The 23,550-nt window shown below is 39.6% G+C and overlaps 1 protein-coding gene across 9 annotated transcripts in view; it reads left to right on the top strand.

Moving 5' to 3' along the window:
* Positions 1 to 23,550, top strand: part of zbtb20 (zinc finger and BTB domain containing 20) — a 102,651-nt gene that overhangs the window by 62,735 nt on the left and 16,366 nt on the right. For 4 of the 9 annotated variants that reach the window (XM_042431257.1, XM_042431253.1, XM_042431258.1 and 1 more), the window contains one exon: positions 12,235 to 12,315. The exons of 3 other annotated variants lie outside the window; for them this stretch is intronic. The gene's annotated coding sequence lies outside the window, so the exon portion shown is untranslated. 2 more of the 9 variants (XM_042431261.1, XM_042431260.1) reach the window with 2 other exon arrangements.

Below are 23,550 nucleotides of genomic sequence, written 5' to 3'. Positions count from 1 at the left end.
TCATCAGTTCTATAATTGTACAAATCCACCCCGCACCCCACCTCATCCCCCACTTCCAGCTCCCCACAATGCCGGAGCAATGGTGCAGCAATAAAGCAATTCTAAATGATGAACACACATTTATTCCCCGGGGTGAAGAGTAGAGGCTTTGATCAAAAAATGTATGGCGCACATACAACAAACACAGACACTTACATCCACAGATGGCCACACTCTACAGATGGCAAGTGTTTTAAATACACTCGCAGCCATGCTTTCATAAATGCCAAGCTGTGTAATTACATGTAAAGACCACAATTACTCTTATCACCACTCTATCACAGTACATACCTGGTAGTCCACACTCTAGACTAGTTATTCTGTTTTTCAGGCGTTTGATCATCATATTTTGAATCATATTGAGCTGATAAACCACAAACTTAACTTGTTAGAAGCGAGATAGTAGCTTAATGTGACAGCAGTTTAATGAGATATCCTGAGAGATTCCAGCAGAGGTAGTTAAAGCAATATTTCACCGTCATATAATGTTTAATATCTCCCACTAGCCTTTGATGCCTTCTGACAACTCTATTTATTATACATAGAAAGACTAAAGGACTGCAACCTAAGGTTGAAGATTGATCTTTTAAGAGAGTATCTCTGTCTGTTCTCAATTATAAATAGAGAGAGAGAAGAAAATAGTGTGAATGCAGGGAATGTATAAACAGTGCATGATGATATGAATCTCTCAGGAAGTCGGTGTTTACAATATGAATATTTTGTACTCTCAAACAAATAAACAATATAAGCAATTATTAGTTATGTTCAACATGTGCCATATTTGTTATATATTTAGCAACATATAATATTCTGGAGCAGTAGAAAGGTTTAACTTCATAGACAATCATTTACAACCACATCATGCAGAAAAACTCTCCAACATGTCTCAGACATCGGAGTATTCTGTCAGTATCTCAGGACTTATTTAAAAAAAGATAAGATTTAGATTTAGAATAAGATTTAGTTATTATTGCTTTTATTTGCAGCTTAGAGCACATTTAATTCTATTACAATGGCAATGTTGAGTCTTGACCTGGTAGTTAATTGTTCCTTCAAGTGGCGGTGTTGGCAGTACAACACTCAAAGGAACAACACTGAAATGTTTTTGCTTAAATATTGTTTGTAAAAAAATTAGGGCAGCAACTAATGGTAATTTATTTATTTATTTCAACAATGAGTCCAAGGTGCCCTCTTCCAGTTGCTTATTTTGCCTGAACAATGGTTAAAAAACACAAAGGAATTATTTTTATAATTATATGAAATTCAGAAATTTTCCAAACCCTCACGTTGGAGATACTGAAACCTACAAACGGTTACCAATTTTGTTTGATAGATTACCTAATAAGATTAAAGGGGACACATTAAGCACGTTTACAAGTCTATATTTTTAATCTGGGGCTCTACTGGAATATCTTTGCAGGTTTCACAGTTCAAAAAACTCCTTATTTAACTCATAGTGACCCTCTCGAGGAGCCCACTCTGTACTGATTGGCAAGCTCTTAGGAGCTGCCCCTCAGGAGACTTCCGTCAGCTTCAGAGGCTACATCAACAAACCATGAAATAAACTGTAGCAGTTGGATTTCACTATTTTTTCTTGTACTTTACACAATAAAAAGTACATCCGTACATGTTCGAGCCGAAATCTGATCCGCAATATGAGAGTGGAAAAGGCAAACAACACCCGGAAAAACCTTAGTAACAAAGGCTACGGAACGGACGGCCATTGATGAGCATGCATGATGACATCAGCTCGTCAGCAAGGTAGAAAAAACTACGTCAACATCTGTGTCAGTAAGGTAGGTAGGTAGGACGGTTGGTAGGTAGGTAGATAGATAGATAGATAGATAGATAGATAGATAGATAGATAGATAGATAGATAGGTGTACTTTATTGATTCCAAATTGGGAAATTCTTGAGTTACAGCAGCAGGTTATCCAAGCATTGCACGGGAACAGTAAATACACAGTAAATATACATATCAACACTAGAAGAGAGAAATATATCTATGGAAAAATAAACACAACAAATAACAAAATTAAATAAAGTAGCTCAATACAATAATATAGGAGAAAAACACTATGAATATAATAAAATATAACCAGGATAACATATTATATACATTAGACAAGTGTGCAAAGTTGTTGAATTTTTAAAAATTTGAAAAATGCAACGAGGCTGAGTAGGAGTAGAAAGATGTGCAAATTCACCATGAGCAAAGTTACTGAAGGATCAAAGAGTAGAATTTGGTTGAGACAGAAAAAAAATGTAGCAAATTAAGTGTTCAGAGCAGGTTGAAGTCTTGCAGGAAGCATTTCTACATATGTTAACCTCAAGTTTTTGAACTTTGACTATGTTTAGCAATAGATCCAACATCATAACAATATGTAAATAACAGAAAATTACAAAAAAGCATAATATGTCCCCTTTAACCTATTTTAAAATTGCTTATTAATTCTGTCAACCAACTAATCAATCAACTAATCATTTCAGAATTTAAAAAAAATCTCTACTGTGATCAGTGCTTCACTCTGCAGTATGATGTTATTGTGTATTGTAGTGTGTTCCTGTGCTGTGTTGTACTACAGTAGATTTACCAGCTGAAACAGGTTTACGAGATCATCTGTGAATGTCACAGATTTATTTCCACTTTATGTATCACATCTGTTGTGATGTGAAGTGTCTTTTTGTTTTTAATTGAGTTGATGCTTTGTGCAGCAGCACTCTTGACAGCTTCCTCTTTCACCACTAAACTGAAAAACCTCTCACATAAACAAAATGTAAACCAATATGTGAGTGAAAAGTGTCCATATATGAAGGTGAAAACATTTTCCGTGTATTTCAGAAATGGATTCAAGAACATTTTATGTGTGTGTAAATATTTCAGTGGGGAACTGGAAGTAAATCATGTTTATAGGAATGCATTAGTAATTAATGCAAGTATGTGTGTGAGGTAATCTGGTGACTATGACAGCTGTCTATGTACATTCACGAGTGTAAATGGTAAATATGAGAGTTTTTATACATATGAAAGGGATTGTTTGAGATATGGGCCATATACGTAGCACATGTTTTCTCTCAGAAGATAATCCTAATATGGCTGACCTGTATACAAGATTATATAATTCTGCTCTCGAGTGAGCAAAGAGCTCTGCGCTCACATCTCCTTTGCCAAAACCTGAGTATTTCTCACGTTCTCAAAGTTATGATTCTTCTGATGTTTGCACGTTTGTGCTCAGTGTAAGCTTTAATTGGCACCAAAACTGAGTTACAGAAAAACAGCATGATATTGATAATAATGTAAATGAGGACAAAGCATACATCTTAAACACTCAAACCTTCCATCGCCTCTGCTACACCCACACATGCACACACACAGTCACACACGCTGTTAAAAATATATCATGCTAGAAGTAGCAAAGAGAAAAAGCTCTCCCTGTGGACAAGCTTGAATACTGAGAGCATTCTCATTGATGTACATCCACAAACCTCCATTATAATAATCCTTTCTAAGACTTGGAAGAGCACTCACCCATAAATATGTTGTCTCCATCCTCCTGTGCCGCTTTGCTTAAAGACTATAGTCTTTTGGCTCTGTGGTATGCCTCTGACCAAAAAGTAGGCCAAGGACAAGCGCTGGTCATCTAAACAGGCTAAACCTAAGCAGAACATCCAGGTCATGGGGCTGCTGACTGAAAAGTGGCCAAATTTATCTTTAGCAGGGACACAGTTTTCATGAGAGCTGACTTATTCAAATGACCATATATTATTTATGACATGTTTGTGCTAACATTTTGGATTAGTCAGGAAATAAAACATGCTCAAAGAAGTGCCGTTTTGATTCAAAATATCAACCATTTTAATCAAGAATATCTAAAGATGTTCTTTCGTTAAATTGTTCAGGCATATACACAGTGAACTATTTTAGTATTTATCAAAAGTTTAAAATACTACTTCTCTTGTTGGCTTCTATCTAGCAGAAACTCCATTTCCCCAGTCCAAAAATATTCAGCTGGCATTAAAAGCGAGAGACAATTTCAGAGTGTCAAGGACAAGAGACACCTACAGGTGTCTGCACACTCGCTCGAGGAAGTGTCACTTTTGTTGGTGTTGTTTAGGGGGCATCATTGCTGCTAGCTGGATCTGCCTGCTCTCGGTTTTGCAGCAGCACGGATGTCACTGCAGCTTCCCTGAAGTAAACTATCCTTAGTGCAGGTGATGAGAGCCACGAACCATGTGTGAGTTCCTCAGGAAACAGGCTGCAGGCTGGATTCTGAGCTTTACAGTGTGCGTTTCCCAAGGCGGATGTATGTGGCATTTGTTTTCTGAGGGATATGAAGAAAATATCTCTCCAGATTGTGTTTGCGTGGAAGCGGGCTTTGGGGTTTGTTAGATGCTAATAGAAGTGGAGCTGTACACCTGCTAAGCTTTGACAGAGGTGAGAATAGGAGTCTGAGTATATAATCAGCTACTCACAAAAAAAAACATACTGTAGGCTGTTCATTTCTATCTGATTTTACTAAAAAAAATTGGATTATGTCACCCATACTCTGTCAATAGCTACTCTCAGGTATTTAAAAACATAATCAACCCTAATTTCTTTGTTTTGTTGAGTATTCACTGTGATGAAGAATCACCCCCAGCTTTTAGGGCTTGTAGATTAAGCTGACAATTAAAGGAAAAAAAAACGCTGCTACTTATGTGGACATGTATCCAATCTATGCCACTAGTATCTGTAGTCTATTGAAGATACAGTGTAACCACCTCTGTGCCACTCATACTGACAGAGAAAACATTGTTCTCCAGCTCAGAGAGCCTGTCTCGCAGTGCCTACATGTACCGGCATGCACTGCACATCAGTGATGAGTCAGTGGCGAAAAATCCAATTCTTTTGAATGACTGAGAGCTGATAACATCGCTCAACACTGTATAATTCTCATAAAGTGACGCTGAAATGTGTGTGCGCCACCAATTATCCAATCATGTTCGGAGCTGGGTTTGTGAAAAGCCACTTCATCGTCTTCTTGTTGAATTGGTTAGACTAGAAGTCATTGAAAAAAAATAAGTCCTCATCATCATGGCTAGCACTGCTTGTGCTGCCAGGTGGGCACGAGAGGCAGCCTGAGCCTCATCTCCTCTCTCGTTTGCATTTCCTCAGCTGTGTATCCACTGCTTTGAGTCAAACAACATGATGTACAATGGAAAGTATTTCATAATGTTCTCTCGTGCAGATAAGCTGAGAAGTTGATTGGCCATCCAAAATGCAGTTCTGAAGTCAGACTGTGCCGTGATACCACCAGGCGGAGAGAGAATGAAACTCAAACCCTCCCTGTAGTCCTTGATACGTCAGTTGATGGTGGAAGTAAACCAGGCTGCTACAGAGAACACTGGCAAAGTGTTGTGGGCGTTACACGCATGCCAGCACCATGACTAATACATGGAAACAAGGCTGAAAATCACTGAAAGGATCATTTAAGTTGCAAGTTCTTGGCTGATTACGCCTGGAAGTCAAATACAAATAGAAAACAGACAAAACAATTATATATTTATTCACCGTTATGTGCCAGATAGACAGCTCAGAAAACAAACAGCACGTTTTAATCACCTCACTACTGCACACACTATATGATTAGCCAGCTCACTTCCACTTGTCAGTGCATGCTGTCTGCTTAGCTGACGGCCTGGCAAAATGGCATTTGGCACACTGATAAAGCAAATCCAGAGGCTCACAGTGAACAAGGTGTTTCCCTGACTAACACTAGCCTAGCTCGCTAGCTTGCAGTAACCTTTCCTTGCTAATTATTTCCACCAACACACAGCTTGCTAATTAATAAGCAGCTGGGGAATTCCAAGGCTGCTAATACATTCACTTGTCCACTGCAGCATGTAATGATATAGCTCACATTCACCCTCCTGGCATATCAGTCTGAGTAACAGAGCTGGTGGTAGGAGTTGAGATGTTTTTTTTTTTCCCAATTCCAAAGCTTTTAATGTTTGCAGGGATTTTTTTAACCTTCTGGGGAAAATGTATGCATTTAAGCTGGTGTGGGAAGCTGGAAAGAATCAATTATGCTCACAAAGGTGGGATAGATAGATAGATAGATAGATAGACAGACAGACAGAAAGACAGACAGACAGATAGATAGAGTTGGCCAGATATTGTGTTATTATTATTATTAAGCATATGCCGTTCAGATTGTGCTTCCTGAGGACACTCACTAGGTATAAGAGCCTTTTACTCCCTGAGTGTTGATTGGAAGGCATCTCCTCTAAAGCTGCCAACAGTGGGATAACAATCTTCACCCAGCCAACCACACGCCATGTGGCAGAGTGCCTTGCTCATCTTCTCAGCCAGAGATAAGGTCTTACTCTCTCCACTTGATTAAAGACTTGCAAATGTTTGCTTTGAGTTATTGAGGACTTAATATCTAAAGACAATGTATAAATGCAAAATTGGAGTTTGAGATTGCATCATATACAGTTTTTTTTCCTTCAATTTAGTATCTTTTTTAAACAAAGCTCAGTATGACCATGATTATGACAGATTTTACTACCCGCAAACTTTTTTTATTACTGTTTTTTTTTACTGAAAAGCAGGGATTTTAGAAATTTACAATAGGCTACCACATTTGACTGAACTACCACGGTCAAATGTACGTTTTCTCATCCACTAAATAATATAAATCACACAGTTCTGTTTGTAGTTACTGCTCATTGTTAAGCCTTTCAGCCTTGATACTCAAAATGACAGTTCAAAGACTCTTTAGGATGTTACCTAACATTGTGCTGTGGTTGATTAAAAAAAGACAAAAAGCTGTCGTCTCTTATTACATGGAGTTGAATGCCATCTCCTGGTGAAATGATGTACTACAAGAAATGGGCCTTAATTTTACATATTGCAAAACTAACTACAAATTCCCACATTAATTGTGATTAAAAATGTTTACCAACCCTGTGGATCATTACTGTAAGTGTGATTGTGGCAGCAGATTATGGTAAGTTTAACTATCAAAGAGGCACTCTAGGCAAATTGTTGGTGTGTGACCATGTGTGTAAAAGAAAGGCTTACATCAATAAACCCCCTTTATGTAGAATTGTCTTTTCAGTGATGTTTGGGATGTTTTACGGGACCATTTCCTGCTGTTGTATGTCATATGGTTGCTGCCAGCAGTGAACAGGGTTGTGCTTATTAAACTAAGGCTTGTGGCTTCAATGTCTGGAACTCATAACAAATTGAAAACAACTGAAAAAAAATCAGCTAGAGAGAAAGAACAGTGAAGCTAAACATATTCAGCAGACAAGACCTGTTTGAACACAGCCAACATCGTCATTTTTAACTGCAGACTGTCGGTGTTTGCACTTCGCCTTATTAACACCTCCTGTGTTAAACCAGCATAACAGATGGCAGTGTAACTCTGCTGCAGGCTATGGGTCCCACTTCAAGGTATTCAACTGTTAAGATGATTGACAAGGAACTGTTACAACTGACGGGAGGAAGGGCAGATCTAACAATATGCTGTTGCCGTAAAGAGAAAAAAAATGCATATTATACTCTCAAGTTCATTGAGATTGCTTCATGTGTGAATACCAAGTCAAAAAACAACACTAATGAAAGGGGTACTGGAGCGTTGTAAGCTAAAGCTTCACCAATGAATGAATCAGTGAATGGGGCCAATGAAGAATTTCAGGATGCTAATGGAGAGTTTAACCTTCTACGTGTGCCCAAATAAAACAATTGTGTTCTGGCTTTGTGGCAGGACCTGCCATGTGCAGAAATAGAAAGCAGTTTACGTCTCACACCCCCCAGTAGTTGACAGCAGGATAAATGGGAGGTTGTCAAAGTCCGGGCTTTGAATCGCTCTGACATTCCTTCTCGTGCCCACTACCACCTGCCACGGCTGTGACTGCCAGCCAGTCACCTGTATGGACATTCAAGGTCTTGGCCGGGCTTCTGACAGAGCAGTCGTTGAAGGATGAATGTCTGTGCCTCCTAGGGAGAAGCAAAATTACTCCGACACTTTTTCCCGCCAACACCTGGAATTTGCTCACTTGAAGAACAGCCATGTCCAGCTGATGAGCTTCCCAAGGCCTTCAGAGGAGCCAATTGCAGCCGTGCACTGGGGCACTTATCATCATCAGGTCATCCATGAAAGCTCTAAGGGGGCTGTTGAAAGACAGACATGGTCAGGGAAGGGGCTTATGGCGTTCCAGTTGCTGACATGATTTACATATTGATGGAAAGGGTAAAGACGACGACTGAAATAGCCTCTCCTATATGGAAAATCCCCTGCATGCACCATTACTTCATCCATGTACAATTTTTACACTTCAGACTTTCTAAACTTGTAGGAACAACAGCTTAACATTAATATTTACAAGACATAATGTTTACAGCTATGAATGAAGACAAGTGAAACACATTGAATAGCCTCTTTTAAAACACTAAACATGAGGTTGTTTTGTGTCAGGTAAATAAAAGTGAAGGGAATGTGCTCTGCCCTCAGGCAATTTAAGACAGTCAGTGTAAAACTTTAATTATAACCAGGAGAGAGTTGTTGTTGTCAACATTACAGAAGGGTTAAAGTCATCTAATCGCTATTCTGAAGCATTAGTTTGTGCTTGTGGCAAACAGAGGTGAGATGAAGTATGAATCATAAGGCGGAGAGTTTCGGAAGAACCTGTGGAGACCGGTGACACATTATTCTTATATCTCAGCTAGAAGGCTGACACAGACAGGGGCCCTTGTGAGCTGAAAGACAAGTGAAGAAGCCTATCAATCATTTATACCACTTGGTCCGTGTTCCCAAAAAGACAGCACTGTAATAACTCATTTATGTTACCTAGATTGTCTTTCTAAAAAGGGACAAGAACAAAGCAGTGTTTTCGGTTGAACTTGTTGTCGTCGTTGTCCCCGTCTGAGATTATGACAGATTCAGTCTAACCTGAACAACCTCTGAATTCCACTATGTGAAGGTAAAATCAAACTAGCAGAATTAAACCTGTCAAACAAGCTACTGCTTTTATAGATTCTTTTTATTTTTATTTTGTTTTCTCTCTAAAATCCTTAATTTCAAATAACATATGATTCATTGAACAATGGGTGCCATTCTGTAAAGACCGCGAGCTACGGTCTCACAGTTTGTCTCACCTCACACATGTAACACCACCTGAATAAAATAAGTGCAGTTTTACTGTTTCTGCAGAGTCGAATAACACCTAGGTAGGAACAGAGAGAAGTATCAGCCCAAAAGCAAAAAAAAAAAAAACAACAACATTTGGCAGTAATGTGAAGAGGCTTATTTTTCTGTCACGTCTGGCTTGTCTGTGATCATTTCATGTGAGTTTCAGTGAAACATGTAACACTAATGTTGTCGCTGACACATTGCACAGCCACAAAAAAAAAAAAAAAAAGTTATTTTAGGCCCAATAATTGACAAATTAAGACCAAAGACCAAATAACCACAAAAAAGAGAGAGAGGAATAGCTAACAAAGTAATGTTATCATCTGTACTTGTCATCTGTCTGCAGTCAGTTTTGAAGATGAGAGGCAAGAAGCTCTCTGCATTGCAAAGTTACTGTGCATTACAAAATGTTGCGAGCTTTGGGTAGCTTGTTAGCAATTTTTAATTTTAATGGCCATTCATTTTGTCTCTCGAAAACATAAAACATTACAAAGGAAAAGATGTTGTCTTTGCTGTTGTTTCTTTATAGCTGCAATAGGTGAAACGTGAAGCAGAAGGAAGTGGGATGATAGCGTTGTCGTAGCTGCTTGCTGGATCCCAGATCACCACAACATGTGTAAAATTTCTTCAATATAAGCTCAGATACACCGTGTACATCCTTGAGGCTTTGGGTGTGACGCCTTCACTGTAGTGGTAAAAACTAGCTTCTATAAGAAACCAACTGTGACAATGATATGTTGACATGCACGCACACATACTTATGTTCCCACTTGTGAATCATTTCGAGTCATTGTACTGTTGAAGTCACAAACACAGACTCAGAGTAAAAAAGGTGTGTCTCACTTTAGTTGTTGGTACCCTGGAAAAGGATTTCACAGTGAAAGGAAAACACATCTATTGACATAACATTGAACATTGAATAAGATGTTATGTGGTGAAAAGATAGTGGGCGAGTATGGTATGACCTCACTGACCAGTTTCAAGAGCATGGAGGCCTCAAGGCCAGTTTAGGTAAAATAAGCTTGACAGTGAAGAGGAACAGCAGCAATATCACACTGCCACACGTTAATAGAACACTTCAGAAAGAGAAAATGTCACTGGTCGTCTAAAAAAGGTTTTATTTACATCCAAGGTTACGGTAAAGCTGTTCAGCACTTAATATGTGACCAAGTGTCATTTAGGATCGCCTGAATGAAATGTGTACATACTGAATAGGGTCGTAGTATGTGATATTCTTCCACAATATCTGTGTTAGTGCTTGCTAACATGTATACCTAGCAGAGGTTAAACTGTGTTCTGGAGTGCAACTTTTCAAAGCTTGTCAGGTGATTGTGCAGCAATCAAGACGTAAGCACTTAAAGATGTAAGAATCGTAGTATGTGAAAGAATAAATGGATCAATCCTGAGAAAAGCCCTGTTCCTGCGCACCCATTAGTAGGTTTAAAACAAAGCAGGCTTAGGAAGGTACATTTTGAAACAGAAATAATGTTTTTAATAACGTTTTTAATTGCAAATTGAATGAAAAACTAATTCCACTTGCCCTAAACCAGTTTGCACCCTGTCAGTTGCCATCCAACCTGTAATGAGTTGTCTAGACTCTCTGTAAAAATGAATTGCCTGCAGGTCATTCAATAAATGGAATATATTAAATATATTAAGAAACAAAAGGACAAGACCTATGAGTGGACTTGGACAATAACATTGTTATACTGAAGCAAAGAGAATGTTTGATTTATTTCCACGTTCAGGGTACTTTTAGGTAATAACTTTCCTTGTCTTGTTTTTTAGGCCCAAATTTTACATCCAAGTAGTCGCTTGCAAAATTCCAGCTAAGATAAATAGAGCCACTTTTTAGTGTTGGTAGCAAATTTGCCGAAAAGTTGATTTCACAAAGGAAACAACGACATTCTCATCAAACTACATATTACTCAGTCCTTTGCACCTGAGGGAAAATCATGAGGAACACATTTGAACAGCGGAGAAAGCCAGAGAAGTAGAATGAATGAATGAATGAATAAATAAATGTCCAAAAAAGAAAAGTCATAATGCTGCCCTCTGTTGGTTCTATTTAAAGCCAAGTGAGAAAAGACTTGACCTGCCATCATGACACTATACTCCAGTTTTACCTCAGAGAACATTTTAGCTGAGGCAAGAATTTGAATTTTCATGTAAAATATTAATCGTATTAATTTTTTTCCGTCGATCGTAATGATGTGAGTTGTTAAAGGTCAAGTTGAATCAAATCAAAATTCAATAAATAAAATGTTTTTCTTTCTACGCTGCAATCTGTTTGTGAGTTTTTCGCTTTTGTATTTATCAGTGGGGAAATTAATGAGGAATTAGTCAGGAATGATTAATGACCAGTAACAGCAGGTATTACCTGCCTGTGTTAGTTACGACAGTGGTCAAATCTGACAATCAACATGTTTTAGCAGGTTCAAGTGTCAAGGCTTGAAATTTACCCCCCCCCCCTAAAAAATGTTATTCTCTTTGCAGTTATAGAAACATTTTAAGTGCAGTATCATTATGTTTTCTTTAACTAACACTTTGTGCTCGCTTGACTCAACTATTGATGAGGAAAAACATTTAGGGACTCAAAATACAGAAACTGTTACAGCGTTAAATGTTAAAGGACAACTGCTGCTGACCCAAGTTTATACTGTAGAGGAAAATGTGATTTGTCCTTTATCTCTGTGTTGCAAGCCAGTATACAAATTTAGTCAAATCTGATTCAACTGTTGTGCTGTTGAGACCTTTTTTTGTAACTTAACCAATTTAGAAACACTGTAAATATTAATAAAGATAGTGAGAGACTTTATTTGAACTGTTTTATCATCTTAAAAATGTCTATGATAGGGGAGAGCAGTAAGACTAGCCTTACTGCTACTGTTTGAACACATTCTAAATGCTTTTGTGAGCGTTAATGATTGATGTTTAAGAAGTTTCACTGTATTCTTTCAGTAAATCTTCGTCTCTTGTGTAATTGATGCTGCTTTCATTTGAATGTACTTTCCAGAGCCAAAGGAACATGAGAAACAGAAGCTTCTGTGAGTGACTGCACATAAATTTCATCAACAACTGCTTAACCAACTGTTCAGTGAGTAACAAAGATTTTACTATGGTGAAAGAGGGAGGAACAGGTTAACTGAAAGATCCAAGTTCCTTCAGAGGAGAGTGAAACCGATAAAACTGAATAGGAAGAAGCTCAAAAAGGATCCTCCGATAATTCTTCCTGATAGACATTTTGTATTGCCACCTATGATTTGTATGAGTACACAGAGGGGGATTGGGTAATAGAGGGTTTGTTTGCCCTCCCCAAAATAAAATCAACGATTGAAACTAAGGCCTGGAGAGGGAAATCCTAACAGGGATCCTATATACAGAGGGATGCAAAAATGGACAAAACACAAGCCACCTAAAACAGAAAATGAGCCAACCACCATTTCCTCAGCAGATGAGGAGGAAAAGCAATTAGGCAAAGAGCTGTGGATCATTGTTGAGAATGTAGCATCTGGCCAGATTTTGCTATCTTATCGGGCACCAGCCTTGCAGATAAGGTGTTCCCAAATAGCATGCAAGTCAGAGCAGAGTATCCTGGGCAGCTTCAAAAACAATTCCTTCTTCTACTTCTCTACCTGGGTTTAATTCTCAGCCGCATCCCAGCGAGGAAAAACCAGCAAAACTGCTAAAAGAAGGGGGAGGGAAGGATCTGACGAGCCGTACACACCCACACCAGCAGGCCTGTATCCTTCACTACAACCCGCACACCATACAGATAGTCAGTGGCAACTATCTGAATATGCAGCTGCTCTGTTGGGATGCAAATAAATCCCAAGCAGGTTAGAAATCCACTTCCAAAATCCACTCCCAAGTGCAGAGTGGATGCAGACAGGTCAGAAACAAAGATCCATACAAAATACACAAGAGTCAGGTCAAGGATCAGACATCAGCCGACCAAATACTTGCAGGAATGTCAGACGGTTTTAAACAGGAAACGAGGGCAGGAGTAGAGAAAAGGTGAAAAAGATAAGACAGATAGTGAGAATCTGGAAGAACAGGTATATTCTCCCACAGTCACACAGGTCTAATATGGAAGAAGCAATCATATCAAGTATATTCTCAATCACTATATTCTATTTCCTATTTTTGTGTTGTTGCATTTTTCCATATTATCATTTTATTTCTGCTATTATTATGGCACAATTGAGGAAAATGTCTGTATAATTACATTGTAATTATTGTTTTATTTTATCACTGCACTCTGCATGCATTTTTAAATATAAGCACATGGGAACAAGTCTCATTAATTAAAATTACTATTCAATGAATATCCTATTCTTCTGTAACTGCTGTGCAAAAATAAACATTTTAAATTATAATTTTTTTTTGTTCTCAGTGGAAACAATAAAGGGCACGTCCGGCACATGCTAAGCACTTAATGCAGCAACTGAAACAAAATGTTTTCTAGGCTGAATCCTCCCTGCACATGTTACCGGTTGAGCCAAGCAAAGTATCTGAAACACTGTTCACACTGACGTTCGGTTTATGATTCCAGAATGACACAATTCTGACTTTCTATGAACATTAAAGGCATTAAAAAAAAACAACAACAACAAACGCAGCTCATTGTCGGTGTGCAAAGCAGCATATTAAGGCCGGTGACGCTGTTCCTACGGTGTTCCTGGTTAATGTAGGTCAAAGCAGTGACGGAAGGGTGTCCTCCGTTGAACCCGCGGTATTAAACCTCATCACAAGTCCTGCAGATGGCGCGCACAGTCAACTGAGTGCCCTCCGTGCTCACCACGGTGCTCACACAACAATATCCGTATGGAGCCTACCCAGTTTGAGAGATGGCGATTGTCTGAGGCGACACCTCTGTCTCCCTGTACAGCTGGAGGGCTGCGAAAGCAAAGTTCAAGAGTGCAGCTTTTTTTTCTTTCTCTCTCTCTCTTTTTTTTTTTTTAAAGGAGAGTTTTCACACCCATTACGCGCAGCAGCTCAGGAGGCAGGACAGTTTATCAGACGGGCTGATCGAGTAACCTTAGTTGACCTCTTTGTCAGTAAAAGCTTGTCTTTCAAGGTGCAGAGGTGGTTAGACTCAACGCCCTCTACCCGCTATACTACATATAATCCACAGACATGAGTAATATCTTGAAAGTATCTATTAAACACTACCCTCAGCGTGGTTCATTATTCAGATCTGAACTACAGACAAGCGTGTGCGCACACACGCACACCTGTCACTGTCTAGACAGGGAGGGGGCATTAAGGCGGTGGGTGCGGGGGGGATCCCCACATGACCCATTACTGCTTTATTCTATACCAGCCAGAATATATCTCAAGGCGCTGGATAATGACAAAAAAAATCAACAACAACAGGAGAAAGAAGCAATCGCTCTACCAAATCTGATTGGCCGGACTGAACCGACACCAAATTTTTTCCCTGCTCACTAACTCGAGGTCAGCTCGGGACGTTAAAAAATAAATAAATGAGAAAATAGAAATGCGTAGAAAGTAGAAGACACTGCAGACAATCTAGCTTGTTGGTGCCGTCGATGATTGACGGCGCCGCCATCCAATGAGAAACCGCGGCGCAGCTGGCTCGCTATACTGGCAGAGGCGGCGTCCAATGCAAAGTTCAGACGCATGATGGACATATAACTGACAATTCCCCTGTCCTTTTGATCCAGACTGGGGATAGATTTGAGAGTTCATTCACATTTGTGAACGCGGATATTTTGAACAGTAGGCGTTACAGCCCCTCAACAACAAAAAACTTACATATATTGAATAAAAAAAAAAAGGTGGGATTAATGGGTGAAGTGAGCGCTCTCGCAGGGGTGCAACACTCAAACCCCTCACCATTTACAGGTTTCGTTACGCACCATCACTTCTATTTATAAAAGGCTGTGTTGTTGCTCAGGAGAGAACTTAAACACCTCGAGTAGGAGGAACACTACTACTACAACTACTACTACTATAACTCCCACCACTTCCAGAGAGCCATAATGGAGCCGGTTTCACCGTCCCACCGTGCGCCCTGCGATTGGGGGGCACAATAATGTTGACGGATTTCTGATCCAACCCAAGACAGTGCACTGTTCTTCCAATAGCAGCTTTAAGTGAAAAGGCGTGCCTGCCTTCCTGCCTGCCCCCCCCTCCCCTCCTCCTCCCACCTCCCCCCCCTCCTCTCCACCACCACCACCACCACCACCCCTCAAAGTACTCGATGTATAGTTAAAAAATGGGAGGGCACACTTGAACCGAGCTGCTCTATGAAGGTAGGCTGCAGCGTGTGTTTATTGATGAGATGAAAAGAAGATGGAAGTGAGAAATGAAACAAAGTAAAGGAACATATTAAAGAAAAAAAACTATACGCGCTTCGTCGGGGGAAAACAGGGGGAGCCGTGGAAACGCTGTCGCCACTTTTTGAACGAGCTTCGAAGTGCGGGTAAGAAATTGAGAAAAGTAGGAGAAGGGACGGGTCTTTGCAATATCTATAGGCTGACGCTATTATTAAAGGGGAGAATTGAGAGGAATTTCCTATATCGGAGATTGAAACGTGCTCGTTGGCTTTCGGGTGATATGCATGAAATGCCACTGACTTCCATGTACTACTTCTTGGCTGGCTTTACCATCCAAATATTACGCTGTATATTATCGGAAACTTCATTCTGTAGAGGATCTCAGACGTTCAATAAATGTGACGCCAGTGTGCGGAATGAAATGCAACGACTCCTTCATGTTAAGGAGAGAGGGGGGGGTGGTGGTGGTGGTGGAGGGGGGGTTCAGTTTTGGCTGCCAGGGGTTTTTGTTGTCCATTTATAATCGAGTACAAAAACGCGCTGCCCTGGCATGACGCAAGTTTCCCATCTGTCACTATTCTCAACATGCCCCTTTACCTTTAGCCCTTCACTTTCGGATTTGCCCGTGAGCCGGGGCCAGGCGACACTTGAGAACAATACTGTGGTCAAACTGTGCTCGCAGGTCTGTTTCTCTCAATCAGCGAAAGCCTCAGCGATGCCTGCTCACATTTTACACACTGTGAGCCCCGAAACAACTGTGGCAGCCGACGTGCGCATTTGGCTTTTAGGTCAGTTATTTGAATAAGAGGAAACGCGTTTCCTTATTGTAATTAACCAATGTAATACACTCTCAGTTGGGAAAAACCCCTCCATTTCTTAAATACATTTCAGTTTGTTGAACTTGCCGGAAAGATGGTTTCGATGCCTGAAATCCATCATTATAGCAGCGGCTCATACAGCGCTTATAGTCAGACAGATGTCTAGCCTACATTTTTTTTAAAATGCATTAATATCAGTACGGATTTATGAGATGGGGTTAAGCTGAGCAGAGCAAGGAAGAAGGCGGGCTAATATTGTGTCTTGAGGGTGAAACAATATACTGCAGGTTCAGTTTCTGAGAGAAATCTGAACTAGATCCAGTGGGACTCCGGTCTTGATTTTTTTTTGGTGCCATGCTTCGCCAAAATGAATGGACACTTAAATTGTCGCAATCCGCGTTTATTTATAGCCTACAGTATGTGAAAAATGTTTACGGTGTGATGATGTTATAGCAAAAGGATGGCCTAGATATGAGGACGTGCTCTGGTGTAATTAAAGTTGCAAGAGACGCTTCCTGTGTGCCTTTTGAGACATTTTGTTGCAAAATATTCAGGCAACCCGTGATTCATTTGCTGCTGCTTATTATAGGACATTATAGGAGTGCTTCACCACTTGAATAAAGTTAAAATATGTTGAGCGTTAAGGGCAGTAAAATGAATGGAGCAGCGACTCCCCAAAATTCTCTGAAGGGGGCCATGAGGAGTTGATCCGGAGCAACATGTCAGTCTTGTTCTTTAGGGCTCCATCCATCCGTGTGCGCGTGTGTGTATATGTGTGTGTGTGTGTGTGTGTGTGTGTGTGTGTGTGTGTGGCTGAGAAAGGGACAGAGATACAGTATGAGAGTGTGCGTGCATGTGTGTGTGTGGCAAACAGATGTTGTCCCAAGGCGCTTGGCTTTGTCAGATAAAGAGAGTAATACAGCATGTTCTTGTGTCTATTATAAGCGCCAGTGATAGTTTGCACAATACAGCACGTTCTGTGTGTGATTAGTGGACGCGGGCGCGCCTGGAGCCCAGAAGTTGCACGCAGGTAAAAAATGCTGTGACATTTGTCATGTCCCAGGTTGGTTTCTGGTGTGGCCACTGAGGCTGAAGACGCGAGTAGCCACGAACAAGTAGGCCGGTCCCGGGTTTGACACAGGGGTGGGTGGTGGGGGGTTAGGGGGGGGGGGGGGGGGGGGGGGGGGGGCTGCATGAGAGCGCAGCGCTGCGTCCAGCTCCCTCCAGCGCAGATACGGTCTCTGGATTTGCACCTGTATATGTGTGTGTGTGTATGTGTGTGTGTGTGTGTGTGTGTGTGAGAGAGAGAGAGAGAGAGAGAGAAAGAGAAAGAGAGAGAGAGGTTTTCACCACATAATTGTGCGTTCATCCCTTTTTTTTTTCCTCTTTTGTTGTGATCACTCCCTCTCCTCGCCTTCATTCAGAATATGTTCCCACAACCTAAATGAGTTATAATCCTATAGGCTCCGTTACGTAATTGATGGCTGCACTGGATCATTTCTTTTTGAATGGACACATTTGGAGGAACACAGAGCAGAGAGCGTGCAGCCCCGGTGTAGCAGAAATGCAACATTTCACCTTGATACAAGGCATAATTAGAAATCAGTCCTATGAATTGCACCATAATGAGTGACAAGCTGCATGTGGGTGAGCAAAGTAAAATGTACATTGTCACAAAGTGTATACAGGATTGAATCCCCCTCATGTGAAGAGAATGACTTATTTTGGACATTTTATTGTTTGATAAATTGGAGGGTCCTTGTACTGTGTGTGTGTGTGTGTGTGAGAGTTAGCTCTCACCACAGCTTAATGTCAAAAACTCTTGTTTTGTCAGCACAGAGGTGTACAGTAGCTGCTGAAAGAGAGACAGCCATTATGTGCCCTGGGAGTGTGTGTAGTCCAGAGTATCAGGTGCCCAGTTTCATCTCTGCTAAGTGGCTAATGAGTATTTATATGTATATATTCCACATGTGCATTAATATGCACAGTGTTTGAGCCATCGCCATTTGCCCGCTTTCTGTGTCACTGCTCAAACCCACCCATGACTAATGAATATTTAAGAGCATGTCTGCAGACCAAGGAAACTCATTATTATATGAAGGGGACCCAGCAGATAAACTGTAGACCTGCTCAGATGAAGGTAAGGGGGGGGTGGGGGGGTGAGGGGGTGGGGAGGTGTGTTCAGTTAATCCACACGCAGCAATCAATCCCAATTTTCTTTTGGCTTCACCATCCTTCACTTCGTGCTCTGTAGCTTGTCACCCTCCCTTCACATTCTGCAACGTATTGTTGACCAACCAAACTAACACAACTCGCCTGAAGCATTCAGTTTTTCAAAATGTTTCGAGCTGATTTATTCACTCCTTCGCACGTTGCTCCCACCTGATTATTTGGGTTTACTCAAGCGAAAATGTTTAAGGGTACCATGCTGCACTAATGTAACGAGTGCTTTTTTTTTTTTTTTTCTTTTTTTTTTTTTTTTTTGGAAGAGACACATCGCAAAAAACAATCATCTTGTACTGTACATGCGCACAGATGGCAGGTCAGTATTCCAAATCATTTTTGAAGCACAGTAAAGGAACTGATGCCCAAATAGAGACGTCTCTCTGAAGCCTCCGCAATGCCACATTTCTGGTAGTTATTCCCACACCAACCATCTTCACCAGGCTTTTACCAGGTAATCCTGTTGGCCAGTAACTTGCATAACTAAATGTGTAATTATATATATATATATATATATATGTTCATGATAATGTTTCAATTCAACCCTCTTGAAAAGTAGTCAGGCTTTATGGACAGTATGTAGTGGAATGGGAGGTGTGGGAGAGAGCATGTAATATTGGTCATGAGTGGAATTCACATTAAACCACCAAATCATGCAGTGCTGTTTATTTTTCCATGAATGTTTTTTTAATGGTATTGTAGTTTTATTTTAAAGTATAACTAAAATGCAGAAAGTTTAAATTTGGATGCAAATGTAAGCATCTGTGGACTGGCATTATAACCATAAAATAATATAAATAATTGCTTGCAGAACCGGTGAAGCTTTACAGATGAAATCAAATTAATTTTCTAATTTATAATTCCAAGTAGGGTATTTTACCATAGTATGACAAGAGACGTTAAAATAAAAATATGCACTTGAGTCTATCTTGGCACTTCCTCTACCCTAGTTGAACATATTTTGGCAGCCATTTTGGGAATGCAGTTGAAATCCATCGATATAACGAGCCACTTTGTGGATTACGTCCAGAATGGCACAGTCAGTGCTTGTTAACTGCTTGGCCTTGTTGTCTCAGACAGTGTTTACCCCCTCCTCCCTTCCCTTTTTTTTTCTTTTTGTTTGTTTCAGTATGATACTCGTTAGAAGAATATTCCCCCATGGAGCAAAACTAATCTTTGACGTGATTGCCAACAGAGACTGTTTTCAGGTGCACATCTTAAACTTAATGATAAGTCACATAATTAACTACAGAATAGCCTTTAAGCCTTTAATAGACTTTGAGCTCAAAGATTTGTTTTTGTTTAGGAAGAACACATACAGTTTCTCGGCTCATGTTTATTGCCAAGACTGCTGTTTTACAGCAGTTGCAGCTGTAATACTGTATTTGAGTCCCCAGTTACCATGGCAACTTGAAAAAAAAAAATCAAATAACTTTAAAGCTGTAGAGAGGTCTTTAATTATTTTATATCAAACATATGCTCGTTTATTTTCTCTTATCTCTCGATCATATAATCAAATTAGTGACTGTTAGCTAACTCCTCCTTGGTGAATAGTTACCATACGTAGATATCTGCAAACTGGAAATTATTGGCAGGCTAGCTGCCTCCTGGCTAACTGGCTTGGATCCTTCTACCCACAAAGCACCTTTTTCACACATAATAAGCTTCTCTTCACGTTATATTATTTTTTTTTGTTCTTGGAAATAGTCATAACACAATTGCAAAACCTGTTGAGAATCTGTACAGGCTGCCTTTGTAATTAAGGAGAGTTTATGCAACACGAAAATACTGTTAAGCCGAGTTTTGGTGGTTTTCTTCCAGCTATAAGGCAAATATGCCTTGTTTAAGGGGAGGAAAATGTGTCTTGTTTTATGGTGGGGTGATCATTGTATTAGGATAAAAACATTTTTTAAATAAAACTGAAGGTTTTTTATTTTGCAGACATTATTATGCATTCATAATGCCTAAAGTAAACTTTCATAGTCACTATATTTCACATTAGACTGGCTCAATTTGTCAATTCACTGAGCAGGAATTCTTAAAATTCACCCCCTTTTAGCAGAATGGTATTTAGAATCTAAAAGGCTGATGGTGAAAACTTTCATAAAACTCCATTTCTCTCACAGCCCGATGGCTTTCAGAGCGTGCAGCGTGTAGAAAACGGACAAACGAAAATCTTTAAGGCATGTTTTTCAGTTTTCAAAGGACTTTTGTTTTGGAATCTCCCCTCCCTGCAAGTATCACAGGAATGCGTAATGAAAGCACACATTGAGACTGAATAAGTATCTGCGAATGTGCCATGTTGTTGTCAGGAAGCTTTTGTTCAGATGTAAAACTTTATAAAGTCTTATGAAATGCAGTTAATGTCCCTAGTTTACACATACTGTAGCTTGATGGTAAATACAACATGCTTTTACTGTTTAATATTCCCAAAATATATACATAAACATAAAATGAACATTCCAAACAGTTCATCACACACTTGCCTGAGGACAAGCCTGTTATAAATTTGGTACTGCACCAGAATTTATGGACTCTTGTACTGTGTCCTTAAGGTAATTGCAACATTTTTTATAATAGTCCAATGATCAAATAATCTGCATGTGCATGAGTGAAAAAATACTTTCACTATTTGCAGGAAGAGTATGAGTAAAAATCCATGATTTTTAATGCAATTTCCATATGTAGTGTTGTTGTTTGATACATATACAGTACAAACAGATTCCAGTTGTGGGTGTGACCATGTGTTTCCATTACCTTTGCTAAAATTGCTAACAGACTCTTGATTCATGCCTCTTTATATCTGCAGTGCTGCTTTTAAAGCTTTTGATTAAAACTCAGCTGTTTGGTGCTATAAGACTCAAATCTCATGTAACAACTTCAGCAGAAGTAGTTTTACAAGCACAAAAAGTTGTTTTTTTTTTAGATTTTTGCAAGTCAAAATCTTCATAGAAACTTGTTGTTGTAATAATATATGTTTTAATCCTAGACAAACTTTCCTTTTTTTTTTTTTTTTTCATCTGCAGGAAAGAAACAAGCATTTAAACCTAATTTGTATTCTCTCTCTTTAAACACACACGCAGGCCCAGGCATTCAACTGATGTGAAAAATGTATCCTGGATTCTAATAGCGAAGTTGTATGTTTGCCAAGGTGCATGTGTGTCCTCAGTTCACCCTGCTGCCCATATGGTTTTCTACAAGTCATGGTGAGATCACTGCCTAGCTGAACGGGAAAAGTATCTGAAGAGGGTTTAAGAACATTTTTAAAAAGGAACAGAGTCTTCAGGAACTTTTTAAACTATAATACAGACAATAAGTGCTGTATATACTCTGCTTCCAGCTTGGCTCCAGGAAGACTTTTTAAGCCTTACGCCAGTAAACAGCAGCCAAAGCAGCCAAAATGTTAAGATTGTGCACAGTCTCAATCCAGGTACAACGGTATGCACTTTGCAATGTGTAAACTTAAGAGGGAATTATTTACACAATAGTATTTGTGTTTCGGTTTTACCTCAAAATGAAGATTACTGGAAGTATTTTCACAGAATGTAAAACTGTTGGTTTTTTTTTCCTTTTTATTGAGTAAGTCATTAGTCTTTTGAAATACAGCTTTAGGAAATCGCTGTCAGACATTTTGCTTTTTTGAAAGAAATTCTTTTTTTGCAAAGAATTTTCTTTTTACATTTTCATTTTTACCATGAAAACGAAAGGAAGAATATCTGCTCGGGTGCTGCCTGCATAGTTTATTGCCCCGAAACTGACCTTGATGAAGACAGATTTCAAAATAGATTCTAGCAGCTGGAAAATCATTATCTGCTCGTTGTTTTAACAGCTAGAAACTGAACGTTTTATCTTCATAGACCGTCGTATACTGTAAGGAAGAGTGTGTAACCTGTTCAAAAACAAACAAATGATAAAACTAGTTTTCAGTTTTATCAAAGTTGCCAGGCTTGTTTCACGATATGTTGGGAATTTATAAGCGATGAAGAGAAATAAAAAAAAAAAAAAAATAGTCCGATCATCCTGGTAGCATCAGCCCTTGGTCATAACACCTGCATTACATTTTCTGCACAGATGCAGTCCATGTGTCAGGCTCCATGAGATGTTAAGGTAGTTAGTACAGCAATGTAATACTTGTCATTCGTGGCGGTGGTGGTGCAATGTTTTTCACTTACAATAAAAGACCTTGTTGCAGCTGCTGTGTAAACTAACTTTAAGATTGCTTTTCTTTTATATGTCCTGTGAATAGGTTAACCGGCATGAATGCTTTTTTTAGACAAAATGTCTTTTAAGGCCTTTGACTGTAGTAGGCTCCTCTGCTGCTTACTGTATCGACATCCATTCACTCACTTATTCATTCATTCGATTTCTCTTAAATTCTTACTCATGTTCAGGGTCTGTCCAGCATATCTCAACATGCATTTATAGGAGGGAAGGGCAACACCCTGGGCAGGTCACTTGAATAACAGACACACAGAGAGACACATACACACACACATAGAAGTAACAGGAGCTAGTCATTAATGGTGTACTTTTACTTAACATAAAACCTAGTGTTGCACAAAGATGATTGAAAAAATACAAATCCCTCTTGCCTTACCATGACAGTACAAATGATTTAGATGTCACACATTTATGATAGGTCCTGCTGAAAATACTCACGGCCATGTGGCATGATTTTTTATAGTAATGCTACCAGAAACAGCTGATGAGCTTGGGTTACACTCCAGGCTGTAGGAGCTATAGATTGTTACCATCAAAGATAATAATTCAGCTACATCCAAACAGACCACAACGACCAAAAATTCATGTGCATTAGCAAGACCAAAAGGCCACATGATTATCATAAACGGAGCTGATGGGGTGATTGTGTAATCTCTCTACTGTGTGCTGCGAGGTGACTCTGTAGTGACTCTTCTCTCCGCGCATAGAGCAGATCAGAGACGACTACACTAATATTTACCATTCATAATTTGGCAGTAAATCAGT

The sequence above is a fragment of the Thunnus maccoyii genome, chromosome 13 (genome assembly GCF_910596095.1).
Source record: "Thunnus maccoyii chromosome 13, fThuMac1.1, whole genome shotgun sequence".
Taxonomy (NCBI): domain Eukaryota; kingdom Metazoa; phylum Chordata; class Actinopteri; order Scombriformes; family Scombridae; genus Thunnus; species Thunnus maccoyii.
The sequence above is the reverse complement of the archived record's forward strand: the minus strand, read 5'-3'. Positions and strand labels throughout refer to the sequence as shown.